The following is an 8,349-nucleotide window of genomic DNA, read 5'->3' on the forward strand; positions in this document are numbered from 1 at the left end:
TGTCTTTTAATCAGTGGGAAGTGTTTGCATCTTAAGCATTTAGAATTAAACATTTAGTCCAAAAGGTAAAAAGGAAAACAGAAGACAAGGAAACTCATTATCTCTGTGAATAACTGATGTTCTCCAGGTGGATGAATTTATAGAGTTAATAAATCGGTAGGCAGGTCTGAACTGAACCAGAGGTCACAGTTCAATTCCTGGTCAGGGCATGTGCCTGGATTTGGGGCTCAATCCCCATTAAGGACTGCAGGAGGCAGCTGATCAATGATTCTCTTATCATTGATTGTTCTGTCTCTCTCACTTCCTTGCTGAAATAAATAAAAAACATATTTTTTAAAATACCTGATTTAATCCATTCTGTGTTTCTTCCTGCAGACTCTGTACAGCCCATATTGATAGTCTATCTTCAATTTTTGAATAGAATATGAAGAACAATACTGAGGATTGAGTCATTCAGTGGTGAGCCATTCATCTAGCTAATAGATAAGCACTGAGAGCCCCAGGTGCTGGTGAGTGTTGAAGCAATGAACCCAATAAAAATTGTCCCTGCCCTCAGGGTGCTTGCATTCTGGATATTTTGCCAAGGACACGCCGTATTAGCTATTTCACTTAGATATGTTTTTAAATCTGTCTGCCTCAGTTTCCTCATCTATTAAATAGGGCTGCTATGAAGATCAAATACTTAGAATACAGTTAAATACTCAACACAGGTGTTGAAGTTAGGGGATGATATATGCAAAAATGCTATGAAAACTAAAAAGCAAGATAGATAATTTGTAAATTTTCATGGGTTGGACCACCTTGGAGGCCATTTGGCCTGTGCTTTTATGCTGTTTTCTCTTCAAAGAGGGGCATTCATGTCTAACTGCTAAACATCATCTTATTTCTGGTGCATTGCTGGATATCCATGGGCATCACAAACTGCTGGGCCTTACCCAGTGGGAATTTATAAGTTTGAGTAAACTTTTAAATTCTTCACTCTGTCCTATATCATTTTTATAAAAAGCTAAAATTTCCTTTTAATTTTACAGAAAGCTTTTGCTATCCTTATGTTCCAATCTTTCTGTTAGAACAAAATAAATGGAATGTTCTACCAGTTTGCTGTGCAATGCTAATCAGGTCCTGGTTGATTTATGACCATTGGAATATGCAAGCTTAGCTGATGTCATTCAGATCAACAGGATGATAACAGGGAGAACATCATCACATTGTCCTATGAGGTTCTGGGTAGGGGTTGAGGAAGATAGATATTGGGCCTATCCTATTTTGTTGTTGCTGTTGTTGTTATTGTCGTTAATCCTCACCTGAGGATATTTTTTCCATTGCATTTTTAAAGAAAGAGTGGAAGAGAGGGTAGGAGGGAGGGAGGGAAGGTGGGAGAGAGAGAGAGAGAGAGAGAGAGAGATTGATTGGTTGCCTCCTGCATCCACTCCTGCCAATTCCAAGTATGTGCCCTTTACTGGAATTGAACCCGAGACCCTTTTGTGAGCTGGCTGGCTCTCTAACCACTGAGCAACACCAGCCAGGGAATATATTGGGCCGGTTTTTGGCAGAATGATCACTGAGGTTCTGCAAGGTCAGGGGAAAAAAATTGCAAGATGCCTCCCAGTCTTTGTGATTAACATTCACATAAGATCTAATTAAGACATTGGTTTCCATAGTGAAATTAAGTCCAAACAAGGAATAAAATGAAGCTTGGATAACATAATATTGCAGACCAGTACCAAAATCTGTGTCAACATCAGTGATATCAGCCCACATCTTCCTGTGGGAGGGATATATAAAAAGCACTCAGTGTTCAGAACTTTTTTAAGGATTCTAGAATGAGGACTCTGTGACCTTGTGACTTATTGTAAAAATGTTTTAAAATTTATAATACTAAAAGCTTTTAAAAGACTGGAAAGTTATTGTTTTTTAAAATATATTTTATTGATTTTTCACAGAGAGGAAGAGAGAGGGATAGAGAGTTAGAAACATCGATGAGAGAGAATCATCGATCAGCTGCCTCTTGCACACCCCCTACTGGGGATGTGCCCGCAGCCGAGGTACATGCCCTGGCCTGGAATCGAACCCGGGACCTTTCAGTTCGCAGGCCGACGCTCTACCTACTGAGCCAAACAGGTCCCACCAAAAGACTGGAAAGTTTTAAAAATACTTAAAAGTATAAGGAAGAAAATGACAGCCATCTAAAGCTCCACCACCCTGTGATAACTAGTGTTAACAGTTTATGCCTACACACCACATACCTTAAATTTTACTTAAATGGTAAATGACATATACTGTTTTTTAAAAATATGACATCTTAAACCTTGCTTTTATGTTCTTCCTCCCCTTGTCATTTTTAAATGCCAGGTATACTTCTCATATTTTTCTCAATGCATGTAATGATATATAAAGACACATTACAGCCCCCCCCCTCTTAAATATATTTTATTGATTTTTAAAAAATATATTTTATTGATTTTTTACAGAAATGAAAGGAGAGGGATAGAGAGTTAGAAACATCAGTGAGAGAGAAATATCGATCAGCTGCCTCCTGCACACCTCGGACTGGAGATGTGCCCATAGCCAAGGTACATGCCCTTGACCGGAATCAAACCTGGGACTCTTCAGTCTGCAGGCCAACGCTCTATCCACTGAGCCAAGCCGGTTAGGACTTTGTTGATTTTTTTTTTTTATGAGAGAGAAAGGGAGAAGGAGAGAGTTAGAAACATCGATGAGAGAGAAACATTGATCAGCTGCCTCCTGCACACCCCAGACTCGGGATGTGGCCATAGCCAAGGGACATGCCCTTGACCAGAATCAAACCTGGGATACCGGAACCAGCCGGTACTACAGGTCCTGAAGATCGGGCTAGGTGGCTCACGAAAAGAAAGAAAAGAAAAAAGAAAAGGACAAGAACAGCGGGGGTTCAGGAGGGCTGGAATGCTCGATGGCACTGCAGCAGCAAGTTTATTAAAGGCACAAACTCTTTTATACCCTAAAGCTGGGCATTCCTCCAAATGGCCTTCTCTCGGCATGATGGCTACGTGCCAGTTCCTTAAGACCTACACAGGGAGATAGCTGCCTGGGATATTTCGTCTAGCTGTACTCTGCTATGTTAATTCAAGGACATGTTTACAGATTCCAATTTTGCACACACAGCAGAACGAAGGACACTGTTGCTTGCCACGTCCCCAAGTGACCCGACTCCTGGGGGAGAGCAGGCAGGGCTACCTACCCTTGCTCCATTCCCCGATTCTCAGGTCGGTAGGCGACTCAGCTCCCAACACTGGGACCCTTCAGTTCTCTATCCACTGAGCCAAACTGGTTATGTCAGACACCTATCCCCGCGCCCTCCCCCCTCCCCTTAAGTCCGTGTTTTACAAAAGTGGAATTCATTATGTATGCATCTCTTCACATTGCTCTTGTCAGTCAACAATAAGTGGTAGAAATTCCTTTAAGTCAGTAGTCAGCCAACTCATTAGTCAACAGAGCCAAATATCAACAGTACAACGATTGAAATTTCTTTTGAGAGCCACATTTTTAAAACTTAAACTTCTTCTAAATGCCACTTCTTCAAAATAGACTCGCCCAGACCGTAGTATTTTGTGGAAGAACCACACTTCAAGGGGCCAAAAAGCCGCATGTGGCTCGCAAGCCGCAGTTTGCCAACCACGGCTTTAAGTTAACTGGTATTGAACTTGCTCTTTTAAAAGGTTGCATACTATTTCATGTCATGAATACACCACAATCTATCCTCTCAATGATGAATATTCCATTTGTTTTCAGGTTTTAACAATATGCCCTTGTTATAACCTCCTACCCATGAACAAGGGGGTATGCATTTTTTCTTGTACTTGTATCTTTACCTTTGGTCCTTCTCTGTCTAGGGAGAGATTCCCAGAGGTGATGGACCATACCACTGAGACTGTGGATTGCAGAGGCAATTCATCAAGTTGGACTGCTTTCTGGAAAGGAGGTCTGAGTAGTAAAAAAAGGTCAAGTGAACATTAGACCGTGTCTGTCGTGCCCTGAATATGGTGCATGCTCTAAAATGTATCGATTGATTAAAGGAATGAGTGAGTGAAGAAATCATTATAGTAACCGTCTTCCCTTCATCATGTGAAATGCATTTCAGAGAAGTGATAAGACTAGATCACTTCTGTTGTGTAAATCCGGTATCAATCCCTTGTCAAGTTTAGTGATCTGGAGATGACAAGCTTATTAATTTGTTGCTTTTTCTTGTTGCCTTTTACATACTTTAATGCTGACAACCTGCCTGAATTCCTCTGGGAGCCAGGATTTCAAGTCTTCTGAGACAGTAGCTATTACTATTCTTTCCACAAGTTCTACTCGGGACACCAGTGACACCATTTTAGTAATACCATTTCTCGAACATTCTTTCCCCCTTTACTTCTGATATGTTCTGTTCCAGCTCCTATTGTTCTGTTCCAGGCAGCTGCCAGAAGTCTGCAGGGTTGAAGGTCTCACGATCTGATGGTCACTTTCCATATTTTTGCTTCAAATATTTGCGTATTTATATCAATATATTATTCCCCTTCCTGGAGGAAATTTATATACCAAATTCAGATTTGGGTTAAAGACTAGGAATACATCACTCATTAAATGAAAGAGCATTCTAGTTTGATAGAATTAATCTGTTAACTTTAGATTCTTTTGAAACAGTCAAGACTCATTATTTCACGTACTTGATAATTTCTAATGGCTTCTTGGTGTGCTACCTGGAAAAACTTAACAACTTAATCATCCATGAGTTCTCTGACACAAAAAATAGCAGAATTTTATTTTTTAAAATGTACTGATGCTAGCATATGTGTCCATAATATTTTAAAGTTTTAATAAGTTACACTCTTATTTATTTATTTATTTATTTATTTATTTATTTTGCCTGGGAACAAATTTGGTAAATTTGTCAATGCCCCCTGTGAATTTATGAGCAAATAATATACCAAGATTACAGTGGAAAAAAGTTTTTAATTTTCCTGAATGTTATTTATTTATGTTTGTGCGTGCGTGTGCGCACGCGCGTGTGCATGGTTCAGGAAAAGATGAGACTGTTATCTCAAAAAAAAACACAAAAAAAACCCACAAAGACTTAAAAAGAGGGCCCACCCTTGATCTGTCTTCAGTTAACCCTCCAACAGCCTTCAGAGAGTCCGTAAGTCACAGATCTGTCCAGACTCAGCATTGAGAGTTAGTTCCTGGGCCCACAAAGGAGCACAAGGATTGTGAAGAAAGCCTTTTCACTGGGGAAATATAGAACATGTAGTTGGATAGAAAGACTATACAGTCACTCTTGGCCTTGCAGTAGCAAAGGATAAGAATAGAGTAAACTCTGTAATCTACTATCTGTCCAGACCCTGTAATCTATTGTACTATGTAAACCCTGTAATCTACTATGGGTAATAGTAATACCCATAGAAGAGTGCTCCTGGAGTGAAATTCCCACCCTCTCACCTGGAAACCTAGACAAGGTTTTCTACTTCTTTGTCAGTGGCCAGGAATTATAAAATTATTCACAATTCTTTCTGCAATTTTATGAAACATGTTACTATTTGGGGCTCAACTATATCATATACTTTTAGATACCAGTTTATTTTGTGAAATGGCAGGCAGAATTACCAGGCAATTTGAGTTGTTCTCACTCACTTTTCTGCTCAATGTGCATAATTGAAAACACTCAGATTAAAAGTACAGAGATTTCATTGCCTATGAAAGCATATTAAAAGTTATAACATCCTGTATGCATGTGAATGTTGCTATTGCTGGTGCTCTTATTAAAAGTCTTAATCTGGAAAAAGAGAGAATAGAGATTCCAGACAGGTTTCATTGGGGTCCAGAGGTTTAGGACGGGAAAAATGCTCCTACTTGATGGATGGCTGAAGTGAAAATAGAAAATGCTGTAGCCAGGTTGAGTTTTCCATCTTGAACCAGTGAGAGGCAGCCACCAGGGCTGCAAGCCAGAGGACACACAGGGCAAGTGAGTGGGCCCTTGGGAAGCAGGTATTGAGATGAAACCAGCCAAGACCAGACTCTGCTGCGGAGCTGCACACTAACCGAGCATTTTGTGAGGGAAGTGGCCCGGCCCCTTCACTCACCATGAGTCTCCTCCTAATGAGTAATCTTTGCTCCAAATTTCCCTCTTGGGCAATCTGAACTTCACTGTGGTCTGAGGCTTCCCAGATTAGGTAGATCCTATAGGTGCTGTAGCTGAAGGCTCTCAGAAAATGGAATCTGCTCTTCCTGCAGGCGAGCAGGGAAACCAGATCAGATTGCATTGCATTTTCTACAGCATTATAATTTTCTACAGCATTATAATTTTCACAAAGTAGCACTGTATGTATGTATGTGTGTGTATATATATAAATAGAAACAGTGCTACTTTCTTAAAATACTGAGTTTTATGTCACGGGTATGTTTTTGTCTCCCCACCATTCCCAACTGTCTGACCATCCCTACTTCTATGCCCTAGCACAGTGGTTGGCAAACTCATATGTCAACAGAGCCAAATATCAACAGTACAACGATTGAAATTTCTTTTGAGAGCCAAATTTTTAAAACTTAAACTTCTTCTAAATGCCACTTCTTCAAAATATACTCACCCAGGCCATGGTATTTTGTGGAAGAGCCACACTCAAGAGGCCAAAGAGCTGCATGTGGGCTCGAGAGCCACAGTTTGCAGACCACGGCCCTATCATAACATTCCATACATACTTAAAACCAAGCAAAAGGTGGAGTTCCATCTTTAAAAACTAAACAGACATTTTGGACAACACATTCTTGGCAATGGAACCTGGCCAACATTTATCAGGCAGGGAAAGTTCTCACTCTGCATTATAAAAAGGACAGCTAGATATCAACTGTGCAGAAATGAAATAAGACAGAAAATTTTAACAAACTGTCTAAATTCTTTTCTTAAAGAGACTTCCTCCACTGCCAGAGATCTTGAATAGCTTCCACATCAGTCATCTGGAAACAATTCTTCACATAATTAATGAACTTGGCTTCCACTGTGGGAAGAGAACCATGCTTTTCTATACTTGCTTGCAGTTTTGCTTTAATGTCTTCTACAGAACTAGGTCCTTTCGGTGTTTTAGAAGTTTTTGTTGTTTTTGTTTGTTTGTTTGTTTGTTTTTAAGGATTGTTGACCTTTTGATCTTGGTTTTGACGGTTTTGAGTCTTTCCCATTCTGGTTTGATTTTTGTGCATTTTTTGGATTTCCAGTAAAGAAATCCAAATCTCATATGGATTTCTTTACTGGAGCTTTTTATTAGGTTTCCTCATCATCAAAATCCTCCTCCACCTCTTACTCTACCTCCTCCTCCTCCTCCTCATCATCATCATCAGCAGTAGCAGCAAGTTTTACTTTTTTCTGTGGAACCTTTCTTACCACCTCCAGGGGCAGGAAATGCTTTCCAGACATTCTTAGTAGTTTGACATCCTCGTTGCCATTTTTTGACATCCTCTTCCTCGCCATTTTCTGACTCTGCATCTTTCTCCACAGCAACTAAGTGCTGTCCACTGGCATGCACAGGCCTGAACCACACCTTAATCACAAGACCACAGGTTGTGGTATTTCACAGCCACCAAGGGACACCGTCGACTGTACAGACATTGTCAAAGTCGCCAGTGTTCCTTTAACTGGACTGCCTTTGTAATTCATTGCCTCTGCTTCAGCAATGTGCAGCTCATACTTTGCACCAGCCCCTCAACCGAACGTTCATAAAGATAACTGGTGCTCATTTTCATCATTATCCATCTTAAAGTGATCATCTTTGTCGGCTTTTAGTTCATAACCGAAAAGGTAGTTCTGGGGCCTCAGAGGGCTCAGGTCCATGTCCATAGACTTTTCCAGGGGGTGGTGCCACGCACTTGGGTGCGAGAGAAGGCGGATGGAGATAAATGGCTTCTGTGCCTCAGAACAGATGCACCAGGGAAAAGGAAAAATACCTCTTTTTAAGAAGAAGATGCTCCATAGGACCCATTCCCTTTAAAGTTAGTTTATTGTTGTTGTTGTTGTTGTTGTTGTTATTATTGTTATTATTAGTATTGATTTCAGAGATAAAGGGAGAGGGAGAGAGATAGAAACATCAATGATGAGAGAGAATTATTGATTGGCTGCCTCCTGCATGCCCCACACTGGGGATCAAGCGTGCAACCTGGGCATGTGCCCTGACTGGGAATCCAACGGTGACCTCCTTATTAGTAGGTCAACACTCAACCACTGAGCCACGCCAGCCGGACTGAAATTACAGTTTTCGTGTCAAGTTGGGTTCATTGAGTGGTTTTCCCATTAACGTGGTTTGCCATGATGTGCACGTGGGCATCTGCTTTATGCCCTGTGGC

The 8,349-nt window shown here is 40.7% G+C and overlaps 1 pseudogene; it reads right to left on the bottom strand.

Annotated features, from left to right (window-relative positions):
• Positions 1 to 6,918: 6,918 nt before the first annotated feature.
• Positions 6,919 to 7,937, bottom strand: LOC118711316 (annotated as a pseudogene).
• Positions 7,938 to 8,349: the final 412 nt, after the last annotated feature.

Source organism: Pipistrellus kuhlii, unplaced genomic scaffold (genome assembly GCF_014108245.1).
Source record: "Pipistrellus kuhlii isolate mPipKuh1 unplaced genomic scaffold, mPipKuh1.p scaffold_m20_p_8, whole genome shotgun sequence".
NCBI classification, from domain to species: domain Eukaryota; kingdom Metazoa; phylum Chordata; class Mammalia; order Chiroptera; family Vespertilionidae; genus Pipistrellus; species Pipistrellus kuhlii.